The sequence below is a fragment of the Miscanthus floridulus genome, chromosome 4 (assembly GCF_019320115.1).
Source record: "Miscanthus floridulus cultivar M001 chromosome 4, ASM1932011v1, whole genome shotgun sequence".
Taxonomy (NCBI): domain Eukaryota; kingdom Viridiplantae; phylum Streptophyta; class Magnoliopsida; order Poales; family Poaceae; genus Miscanthus; species Miscanthus floridulus.
The window spans coordinates 25,991,818-26,004,869 of record NC_089583.1 but is presented as its reverse complement, the minus strand read 5'-3'; positions in this window follow the sequence as shown (position 1 = coordinate 26,004,869).

Genomic DNA, 13,052 nt, shown 5'->3' with positions numbered 1-13,052 from the left:
TGTCAAGTGGGAGTGCTCGTTCCAGCTATACCAGAAACGATATCTTGATGTTCAAATATTGACGCTGTGGACTATGTAAGTACCCTACACACATGATATTAGAATTGACTACTCTATCGAGACATAAATTGTTAACTTTTGAGCACTTCCCATGATTTTATGTAGGTGTATAACAAAATTTTGCAATCTAAAAAGCAAATGAGATTACATAGGCTTCTTGGACCCCATGCGAGTTAATGAGAGGACATGTCTATGCCTCTATGGATGTGACGTGGAAGACCTAAAACAGAGATTGATTGCTATTTTCGACAAATTCACGATGAAGAAGAAAACCCACATACTTCTAGCCTACAAGTACAAGTATGTGTTCTCGACTTTTAATTTTATGCTTCTTTTTTCGTTAAGATTATTCGATAATTAGGATTCTGCGATTGCAGCGACCATTTCATCTTCATTTGTGTTAATCTTGCTAAAAATCTGCTCGAGGTGTGGGACTCGAAGAAAAAACCATTTCATCATCTCGATGCACTGGTGGCAGTGCTGAATTAGTAAGCGATCCTAATAACTATTATTTTCTAATCACACATACCGCTTTCTAATGTTCCTCCTTTTAATGTTGCTCAGTGTCCAAAGAAGACATATCGGTGGGATGCCGGTCCCATTCAAGGTTGTCGAAATGGAGGGGAAGTACCTATCACAGCCGGCGGGAAATAATGAATGCGGGTTTTATGTAATGTGGGCAATACTTCGCTACATCGGCGGAAAATCGGAAGAAGCCAATAAGTTGGTGTGTATAATCCCCATTTCATTTATGTCTATTAATAATTCAACAAAATGATTTACTGTTCCTCTTTGGATATCATCTTTTTTGAACGACATCGCAAGAAATATAAGCACGAAAGGCTGCAAGACATGGAGATCGTCGCACTACAATCGGAGCTGGCAAAATTCATCTTAGCCGAGGTATTGAAAAAAGATGGAGTATTTTTCATTGCACAATCCATGAAGTACAAGCACCAGTATGGCCCAGAGCGGCTCAACAGATTATTGTAAGAAGTCCGAGAAGCATGTGTGAAGTCCAAGAATATATTTTTTTTATTTTAAAGGGTCGAGATGTGGATAAGAACATTTAAATTGTAATCGTAACATTTGTAATGTTTAATATTGATGGACCTGTCGTCTACGTAGCGTATATAAAGCGAAACCCGATTTCACGAAAAAATATAAATTAAAATAAATTATAAAACAATAAAATATGAACGGGCCATCACCGCCGGTTAGCAAAAAACCGACAGTGTTGTCGTAACCATCACTGCTGGTTAGAAGCAAACCGACAGTGTTGTCTTGCTCAACACTGCCGACTTGAACCATGAACCGACACTGATAGTTACAAGAACACTGCCGGTTTGATCCATGAACCGACACTGATATTTACTACAACACTGCCTATTTGATCTATGAACCGATAGTGTAGGCTTGCTCAACACTGCTGGCTTGAGCCAAGAACCGACACTCTTAAAGCAACCGTCACTGTCGGTTGGCACTACAAACCGGCAGTGTTGTTCAACTGGACACTGCCGAGCGGAGCCAGGAACCGACACTGTTTCCTATAGATCAGTGTCGGTTTTTAAGGACCGACAGTGATGTCAACCCCCCATCACTGCCGGTATGCCACTGTCGGTTCAAAATCCGGTAGTGAAGTGGATTTTTGAACCGACAGTGATGTCCAGATCTGGGGCAGTTTCAGGAACATAAAGCAATGATAGCCTCTAGTGAAACAGTATAAATCGCACAGTTAAATAGAAAAGTTATGTAATAACAATGTGTAAAGATACTAAAATAAAAGTAAACTTAAGGAATAACCAAACTATATATCGTATGATTACGCCGCTGCAGGTAGCCTGTCCCGCGTCCACATGGGGCTTGCGCGGCGTACTGTGTGTGTGCCCCTCGCACATGCAGGTGGAGCCTAAACATAGAAAACACGCACACGCCTTTTCCTGCCATCCTCTCAGCTAGCAGATTAACAGCAAGGGCATCGATGCACCTGCGAGGAGGCAGGAGCAAGCAGCTATGTGCGGCAGGGGAAGACGCCATGGTCATGGATCGAAGAAGCTTCCTTCCTGCTGCCAGGCCAGCTACGTGAGGCTGAGGAAGGCGCCCCACTCGCCATAGACGCGGAGCATGCAGGTACGACGCCATGGCCATATGGAGATGAGTGGAAGCTTTTCTTGCCATTGCCAGGCCGAGGCAGCACCGTGGAGGGCTCAGTTGCGATAGCTACTACTTCCTGGAGGCGTGGCATGGGATGAGTTGCCGCATAACGATGGGAGAGGTGTATATGAACCTTTGAGGAAAATGAAGAGACGCAACCTCTCCAAATCTTGGTTACAACAATAATACACGCTCCAACAGTTTCTAAAGGATTCCAATCGCCGGTGGTGGGGGAGGAAGAGATAGGTGATGGCAGTTTCTTAGGCCTTAATGTTCATCATTGGATTTGTTGGGCATGGCAAGAGGTAGTCCTGTACATGACTGGACACCACGCGCGTGCAGCGTTGAGTGGATGAAAAAATTAGTGGTGATGGATGGTGGTTTAGATTAGCTAATAACGTTGATTGCTATGGAATGATACGGAGGTGGAGGTAGATGCGTGGGCCAGGAGGGAATGATGACGTGGAGGGCTGTGAAATGAAAAAAATAGGCTAGTGGGGTTTTGCTTTATAAGAGTTTAAGATAAGTAGATAAGCTTTCCCACAAGCCTTTGGTAGGTCTCTTTATTCACCAGGTCATCTGATTCAACATATAACTTCTTGTTTGGATCAATATACGTTGATGCAAGCTGACATCCAAGCATGCCAATCTCTTAAAAGTATGGCTATCCATGCTATAAACCCGACTACATACTCTATTGCGTCTTGGACGGTAAAAATAAAATCGCATAACATATACCTTTGCCATCAAATCATCATAGGGTTTTGTTTTTCTTTTTCTTCTCTCCAATGTTGATCTCTTGATTAACTTGTGGCCTTCTCCATCATCTTCATGGATTCCATTTAGCTCAACCCTTAAGACAATGGTTAGTCCACTAGTTGCCACTCAATTACCAAAACTAAACTAGGCCTTTCAAGTTTCAACAAGTACAACCAAGACAGGAATTCTTCTTTGGTTATTACCATCTCCGTTAAGTTAGTGTTGTCCTTGTGATGACGAGAAGCTGTGTTTTTTTATTGCCCTTCGTCCTCTTCTTCTCATTTTGAATTAGGACCTTAGTCCCTCACAGTAATTATTGTTCCTTTTGTATAGACTAGCGCCATAGGTTGGACATTGCAACAAGTCTTTAAACACCCCCGATACAAGATACAATGGCTTGGACATGTTTGTCTTCTTTCCACACCCATCATCAACGGACTGACAAGCTCCTTTGCTTGATATGTTTTAGGAGGCACATAGTATGGCTTCAGAAGCACACTAGACAAGACAAGAGTATCAAAGTTTGTTGAAGTTACTATCTGACCAATCGTATTTAGCCTACAGGATCAACAAGTCAAGCATGAAACATAGCGATGACCATCTTTTCTCACGTCCCTTTGACTCATCATACAAAGGTTCCTTCCTCACTTTCCTTAACGTCTCCAAATTATTTAGCCCTTCCATAGTCTTTAGTAGCAATTCTGCAACAGTGTGAGCAACATGTCACCCAAGAAGTCTTCATCGTCATTGTCGTGCGACCATCGCCCTCCCCACCACCAGCTTCCCTACATCAGCTTCACAATGATAACCTCCTGTACCATCATCAATCATAACATGATTGGCATCGTAGAACTCATCTACAACCTCGACCACATCCCCTACTTCTTCTGTAATTTCTTCTTGTTGATTGGTTCGGTATGTCTCTCTCCATGGTGTTTCCGATCCGTGTAGTTTTTTCATGAAACCTCGCCTAACCAAGTGTGATCTTATTGTATCAGGATCTTGTCATACTCTATGGTTCTGATAGTCACAACATGGACAATAATCTTTTGTCTGCTTAATCAATGCGTGCTTTTTATGGCTTCAGTATGTTTGTTCACATCTTGGATAAAAGGAGAATTTGTTCTGTGTATATCCATGGCTTGTCCATATGTGCGCCTTATCAAAAACATATAATTGCATCAAAAAATTATTCAAATTTAACTAAAGAAGAATTATTGATCTCAACTTAAAATTGACTAAAAAATTGGCATAAATTGGCATCAAAATCTGGGAAAAAATCTTGGCCCATAGTACCATTTGTAATTTTACAAACACTTTATTTTGATTGAACAAAAAGGTCACCTCTCTGTTAATCTCTCACCTCCATGCATGGCTACATATAGATCTAGATCTACAAACATCTCTACTTATGGACAACCTTTTATAACCCTAAGAAGCAAGAAATCTAAACAAAATAACTAGAGATTGATGAAAGCCTACTATGTTGGGCAAAAAAATTGGCCAAAATTATTAACAAAATGTAAAATTTACAAGCATGTCTCTCTATGGAGAGACCATAATTAAGTAAAAGAAATGTATGAGTACATAGTCCTTTAAAAAGACATTCGGATGGCATAATGTTATCTCTTAGAGGCAACTCCTTGAGAGTGCAATCCCCCTATTTTTGCAACAGTTTTGCCTCCATGCATGTGAGCTCCAAATAGAATGATCTATTGAGTTGTCATGAGGAAGAAGAAGGTTTTATAGGGAGTATTTGTCAAGGGTGACTCACTAAGAGGACCCGTCCTATAAATTATCTTTAGGGTTGGTTCTATTAAGAGAATTGCCCCTTGGAACATCCAATTTCTAGAGCCGGTTCTCCTAAAAAGACCAATTGACCTTGAAAATCTTATTTTCAGATGTGGTTCTCTTAACGAAGCTGCCCCTGAAAAACTTCTATGAGCGATTTCTTAACATAACCGTCTCCAAAAAAATGATTTTCAAGGGAGAGGCAATGTTTTACTTGGATTCCGTAGCTATAAGAAAATCGATTCTTTAGTAGTGTGTCTGCTTCCACCGGCGTGTCACTACAATCACTGCCTTCTTGTCGGATGATGCAAAGTCCATGGATACTACTTCCAGGTTAATAAGCTAGAGAAGACCTCTCTCCGATGTTGAATCATGCTCCATTGCTTTGTTAGGGAACGTAGTTGTTCCTTTATTTTCTCAATATGCTGTAATCCCCAGGGGTTGAATGCGGATAGGTTCATTCTTATATTGTTCTTGTTAAACTGGAGCATCAAGAATTCACACACATTTGCGTCAAAAAAAGAATTCACACAAAAGTACACAACAAGAAAAAAAACTGGAGCATCAAGTAAGCATCAGCAAGACAGCAACTGTGCGTGCACATCTTACTGGCCGGCTAATCTTTTAAGGGCACATCTTACCTGCGCAGGAAACATGCAGATATATATTCCCAGACTGGACTTCCGAGGGGAGACGGGGAGCGTGCGGCACGCGTTGAGATGGCAATATGCTTTTTTTTTTCTTTTAAAAAAGAACAGGAGGGGTTTTTGGCTCCTACTGGATTGTGTTGGCACGCGAAATTAATCCGCGCAACAACACGATAACTATCGTACTTTCATGACGACGAGCGACTAGTTTCCAGGACAAACTAGTAAAGGGGTTCCTCGCTTTCGTGGAGGAGAGCCGACTGTTTTTCAGCGCAAAACGGCAAAGATTACCAATCCCTAATGGAGATTAGGGTTCGACATGTACTACTGTCCTAAAATAGAAAAAGATAAATAACGATGAAACGTAGTAGATGTATTACGTTGATTGGCTAGAGAGAAAACACTACGTGAAAAACAGTTTGTAGCAACGGGGCTTTTTTTAGGGGCGGCTGACATTGGAGCCGCCTCTACAGTGGCATGCTCGGGCTCCAGCATAGCAGCCGCCCCTACAAATAGCACAGTAGGGGCGGCTGGTAATACGAGCTGCCCCTACAAATGCGTCGATCTGAATCCACGTCGAGCTGACCGACGACTCGAGTCTGCGTCCGTCTCGAGCCCCCAGTCGCCCACCCGCGCCCCCCTCAACCCCAAATCACTCTCTTGTCTCCTCCCTCTATCTTCTCGTCTTCCCCATCTCTCGTCTCCGCCGCCGGCCTGCCAGCCCACCACCGCCGCCACCTCCATCTCTGCCTAGTCCACATCTCTTTCTCTTCTCTCCTGCCACCCTCTCTCCATCATCCCTCCACCTTCTCTACTCCACCCTCGATTACGCCTTTCCTCTCCTTCTCACCAAAACCCTAAACCCTAGCGTTCGCGGTAGACGATAGTGGCGGCGGCCGAAGACGAGGAGATGGGCACATGGTGGGGCGGCGCTGCTGGCGCACGCTGTAGCGGCGGCGAAGAAAATGCGATGGGCAGCGCCTCCTCCACATCCCTCCACCCAGATCTGGTTGGTGCCTCTCACTCCCTCGTTCCCTTCTTGTCTTCTGACCTGGGGTGGCGGACGAGGCTGAGGCCACCGACGGCGACGATGGGCGGTGGCGAAGGCAAGTCCAAGAAGCGACGTTCTTCTCCCTCCTTAGGTACCCAGGGATTCCATTCGTACCCACTCTCGCTGTTGAGCCCATTGGTTCGTTTTTCTGTGGAGCGTTGATTTTTTTTCTTGCTTGGTTCAAGGGAGGAAGAGGGGAGGGAGTGGAAGAGGCGGGACAAGAAGGAGAGCAGGAGGATCTGCCGAGATGACAGGGAGGATGACGACGATAGGCACAAGAAGAGGAAGAAGGGGAAACACAGCGACAGGGGCAAAGTTTGGGCTCCTAAATTGTTACAGCTTCTGGTTCTTTGGTTTCATCAGTATTTCAAGGATGCTAAAATCATTACAGCTTCAGTTGTCATTTTCTGAAACATTATATGCTTATTTTTGCTGATATAAGTGATTCTGAGCTGCAGCATATTAACTGAATTTCTGCTAGCTCCATGTACCTATCCAGTCGTTATCCTGAGAACCTGAGTAGTCCTGTTATGTGTAATTGTATTGTTTTTCCTAAAATTTGCTTCTTAATTACATTGCAACTAATGGCAAAGTAAATCATTGTAGACCCTAACCACTTAGTTGTTTTATCTGGCAGAAATTTGTTGATAGCTCCAAGTTGAAGAGATAAAAGGATTTTGTCTGTCATGCTTGGTTTCCTGCCCTGTCGAGCCACAGGGTTTCTTTTTTTGTAATGCTAACAGAATTGGCTAGCATTTGTTTTGCTTTCAAAAATTGGCATGACTCTAAAAATTTTGGCTACGCCAATGTATTTGCACGACTGATTTGATATTATTCTCTAGACACATTTGGGGATTGGGGTGAGTTGTAGGACAATGATTTGCTGCATGATATCTTTGACATCAAAATTGATCATACTGTTGTGCGGACCTACCCAGACCATGAATAGCACCCATCATCTGGTTGTCTTCAAGAAATCTAAGTAAGAACTTCCCCTTACCAAGACCTAGATTTTGGAGACATTTTTTTTGTTTGGATTCCTAGTGGAGAAGGATCAGAGCATAGGTTTAGGCGTTAAACTTTGAGTTGGATGTTCACTGTGTTTCTGTTTCTTGATCATTAGGTGATGGAAACACTTTACCTGCAAAAAAAATCATAATTACAAAGTTGTGGATATCATTGGGACCTAACTCCTGGCAATGATTTTGTGATGGATCTTCACCATATTTCTGTTTCTCGATTATTAGGTAATGGAAACATTTTTCCTGAAAAAAAACTTATAATTACAAAGATATGGATATCATTGGGACCTAACCGTTGGCAATTGTATTTCGATGAAAGATGTAGGAGTTATACCTATGTGAATATTATTGTTGCAGTTCTGATACTGAGTGAAAATTCAGAGGTATTTAGGGGACCTTACCTTTGAACTAAAAAATAATCCTATAATTAAAGTTTTGTCTTTCAACATACAGTATTTATATATGAATATTAGTTATATTGTCGTTCATGGATTAGTGGCACGTTTGCAATTTGGCAACGACTTTTAAGAATTCAAACTGCAGTTCATATATATGACAGGGCCTGCCCTTATTCATCTAACATTGGTTCCACACTCTTTGAGCCATGCTACAGTCTGCTCATGTACTATTTAATTTGTGACAGAATTGCACCTTGTTTTGTATTATGACATTATTCATAAGTAAGCTTCCAAAGCATGCTCATTTTTCTGTCTGATTTTACAGGAGCTTTAGATATAACCCAGCCGCACCCTCTCTCATACATTTTGGAACCCTAGCCTCGACGACGGTACAGGCCAGATCTAGATCCCCTATCTCGGCACCTTCCATGACTGACCGGATCTGAACCCTAGCCAGAGCCAGATCTGTTACCCCCTCGTCAACGCCGGCCGCACCAGCTCCACGACCACGATGACAAGATCGGATCTGAACACGAACACAGAGGAAGAGGTACCCAAATTCCTTTTATGATGTGTGCTCTACTGCAGAGGTTGAACCAAGGATATATTGATAGCGATGGGGTTACATATTTGCTATAGTTGAGTGTAGCTGACATGTGAAGATTTGGACTTCCATATAAGTTGTAGTTACTAGTTAGGCACTTATTTGTATACTCTTGCTCTGTTGTGTTGACATTCCGTAGAAGCTTTAGTTAATAAATGCCTTTGTAATCTAGAAAGATGGAAGAACTTGGAATACGTTTGGGTCAAAAACCTATGTCTCCAAAGGCAAAAAAAGTCAAGCATAAAGGATAGACACAGTGAAGATTTGGAATATATCACTAAACAGGGGAGGTAGTTGAGGGATTTGATGTTACAGATGAAACAGATTTAGATTTAGAAGATGGGCAAGTACCCCTAGCAATTGAGGTGCTTGTTCTATCTTGTATTTAGTTCGGAGGGGTGTAGGTAGCAATGCAATGCTTTACTATTTGGATAGCAATGCAATTTGTACATGCTTCCTGCTTAAGTTTGTATCTCCAATTTCAGTGTCCGGGTCAAAGGAGCCATAGAGGAGGCTCTTCTAGCAGGACAAAAGGCAGCACTACCATGAGTCCTAGGCAAAGGCACTCCAAGCGAGTGGTTTCAACATGACCAGGAGAGTTTACTCGAGTTCGTACTCGGAGGGCTGCCGCTGGCAAAAGGGTGGAGTTATCAGCAGTAGGTGAACATAATTCTCCATCACCACGGACACCTATACCTAGGGATCAATTCAAACTTCATGAAATGACTAGAGACATTTGTCGGGATGGCACCCTACCTAGCCCTATGAGAGACTGCCCATGGCCAGATGATGATAGCCATGCTAAAGAGGAGCCCTCTGAGCTACCTATCCCTATGAGAGACTGCCCACGACCAGATGATGATAGCCATGCCGAATAGGAGCCCTATGAGTTACCTAGCCCTATGAGAGACTGCCCATGGCTAGATGATGGTAGCCAAGCTCAAGAGGAGCCCTTTGAGCAAATTCCCATCTCCACCCACCCGCAGAACAATGAAAGTTGCCTAGGTTGGTATTGAAAGCATCTAGGCCCCCAATTGAGTTTCGGTGATTAATGACGATATGAGATTACTATGACTAACGTGTGTTTTGCAGAGGTAATTTGAGTTAGGTCATGGTAATGGAAATTGATTGGGCAATCATGGTTGTCATGCCCCTATCGATGGAAATCATTTCAGTTTTCAAAGGATGGACGACAAGGTTAAGGACGGACTAGTTCTAAGTGTCGTTTGGTGTTGGAGAGACACTTAGAGTAGTTTAGGACTTTGTTTTTGCTTTGGCCGTACTATTAAGGGGGTATGGACTAGTAGCTTAACCTAGGTGAGTCTAATTGATTAGGTGTGGTGCACACTTGTCAAACTTAGCACTAGGTAGCCCAGGAATAGCCCTAAGATCGATAGAAGTCAAATTCATTCACCAAGAATTTTTAATTGGAAGTAAATGGAGAGTCAAATGACTGATCAGACGCTGGTTTGGTTGTGACCGGACGTAGCTTGGAGAGTCCAGTCAGTTCATTTGATCAGCAGCAGCAGTCAGAGTGCGATCAGACACTTAGCACCAGTGCTCACCGGACACGACGCTAGCCGTATCTATAGCAGCGTGGATAGGTTGTTGACCATAGACCAGACGCTCAACAAAGAAATGACCAGACTCTGGGTGCCTACGTCCGATCAACATCAGTAAGGTTCTAGAGAGGGCTTTTGATGACTAGACGTGTCCGGTGGGTGCTGACCGGACACAGGCCAGAGTCTGGTTAGAGCAAATGGCTCTTTCTGACATGTTGACATATTACACTGATCGGTGTGTCTGGTCACCTTGACCGGAGCATCTGGTCATCCCGATACTTGCTGAGTTGGACCTCAACCATTATGTTTTGAATGGGGTGGTATAAATACATATCCGACTTGTCCATTTGAGGTCTCTTGCCCATTTGTTCAGCTGAGAAACACCTTTGGAGTGCAAGGGAGAGCAAGGGCCTAGTGGGGTGATTGAGATTTGAATCCAATATTAAGGACCTCACTAGTGCATAGGGAGTAGTAAGTGTGCATCCACCTTACTCATTAGGCTTGTCTTGGTCAAGTGAGAGTTTGTGCTTGTTACTCTTGGTGATTGCCATCACCTAGATGGCTCAGTGGTGATTGGGAGCTTGGTGATCATTTGGCGGAGCTTGTGGATGACCCAACTTATTTTGTGAGCAGTTGTGGACGATTCACCATGATGGAGTGTCAAAGAATCAGCCCGTAGAGAGCACTTGATCCTTACATGGATCAAGGGGGAGCTACACCCTTGCGCGGGTGCTCCAACGAGGACTAGTGGGGAGTGGCGACTCTCTGATACCTCAGGAAAACATCGCCGTGTTCCTTTCCCTCTCTTTATTTTGAGCATTTATATTTGAGCAATTCATTTCATATCTTTACATTCCTAGAATTGCCATGCTAGAGTAGGATTGGAACCTAGGGTGCAAAGCTTTTGTACGGGAGAACAATAGGAACACATTCTAGACACAAGGGGTGAAATGGGCTAAGTGTAGGGCTTAATTAATTATTGCAAAAATTTAGAATTAGCCCAATTCACTCCCTCTCTTGGGCATCTTGATCCTTTCAGATATTACCTTCCAAATGTCTATCAATCAATTCGCATTAGCTATTTGATATCCATGTTACTTTTCTAACAATCTGAATGTATGAAAACTTTGTAGTACCATTGCCGAGAAGTGCGAGGAAGCCGAGGCTTCGAACTCATGGAATTTTGCTTGACAAAATGAGCAAATCAATGGGAGGATTGAGGATGCCCATCTTTGTTGCTGAGAGGAACAGAAGGCCACATGATCTAGTACAACTCCGCCTATGGTGGGGTGCCCTTGGTGTCCTAGCATAGCAGGTCCCAAGCCCTGGTAAAGGAGGAGGGTTGTGTTAGGCGTGGCGAGCCAATGTAAAAATTTAGCCACTTTAATGGAGATGAAACCCGAAAGTAAATCATTGGGGCGTAACCCTCTTAGCGACACGCCATATCGGACCCGGGTATGGTGTTAAATGGGCAAGGGCCGGGTCGTCACCCCCGTGACGCACCATGTCGTGATCTAGGCATGGTGTCAAGTGATCAAGGATCGGGTCGTCGCTTCCTTAGTGGCGCGCTACATCGGCGCCCGGGTGTAGTGAAAAATGAGCAAGGGTCTTCGCATTTGAGTCGACGGGTGCAAAGGGTAAGGAAGCTAGTCGAACCAACTAGGATCCATTTAGGTAGTTGGAATGTAGGGTCACTTACTGGTAAGTTAAGAGAATTAGTTGATACCGCGAGTAGGAGGCGTGTAAATATATTATGCGTTCAAGAGACTAAATGGAAGGGTCAGAAAGCGAAGGAGGTGGACAATACAGGTTTCAAGCTTTGGTACACAGGGACAGTCATGAATAGAAATGGAGTAGGACTTTTGATTGATAAGAGCCTCAAGAATAGTGTGGTGGGAGTGAGAAGGCAAGGAGATAGGATTATCTTAGTCAAGCTTGTCGTTGGTGATATGGTCTTGAACGTAATTAGTGCGTATGCCCCCAAGTAGGCCTCGATGAGAGTGCTAAGAGATAGTTCTGGGAAGACTTAGATGGCCTAGTTAGAGCTATACCTAGTAGTGAGAAGCTTTTTATAGGAGGAGATCTTAATGGGCATGTAGGTACTACAAGCGCAGGTTTCGAGGCAATTCATGGAGATTTTGGGTATGGTAGTAGGAATCAGGAGGGGGTGGAAGTTCTGGACTTCACGGTAGCTTTTGACCTGATGATAGCCAACACTTTCTTTAGAAAGAGAGAATCTCATCTAGTGACCTTCAGTAGCGGACAACACTTTAGCCAGATTGACTTTGTCCTCGCAAGAAGAAAGGACAAACAAGCATGCTTGGATTGCAAGGTGATACCAGGGGAGTGTGTTGTTTCTCAACATAAGCTTCTGGTGGCAGACTTTCATTTTTAGGTGCGTGCCCGTAGGGATAAACAAGCTAAGATTGAAAGAGCAAAGTGGTGGAAACTGAAAGGGGAGACATCAGAGGTATTCAAGGAAAGGGTTATCAAAGAGAGCTCTTGGAAGGAAGAAGAGGACATAAACAACATGTGGGAGAAGATGGCAACCAACATTTGGAAGGTGGCCTCAGAGGTGTGTGGAGTAACCAAAGGAAGTGGAGGCGAGGCTAAAGATACTTGGTGGTGGAACGAGGAAGTCCAAAGGGCTATTAAGGAGAAGAAAGAATGCTATAGATGCTTGTACCATGACAGGAGTGTGGACAACATAGAGAAGTAGAAGGTGGCAAAGAAGACTGCAAAGCGAGCTGTAAGTGTGGCAAAGGGTAGAGCATACGAGGACCTTTACCAACATTTGAGTATGAAGGAAGGAGAGAAGGACATTTATAGGATGGCTAGGGTTCATGAGAGAAAGACAAGGGACTTCAACCAAGTTAAGTGCATTAAGGATGAAAGGGAGCATCTCTTGGTGAAGGAGGATGAGATCCGACATCGATGGCAAGAGTATTTTGACAAGTTGTTCAATGGTGAGAATATGGACACAACCTTTCAGTTGGATGACTCT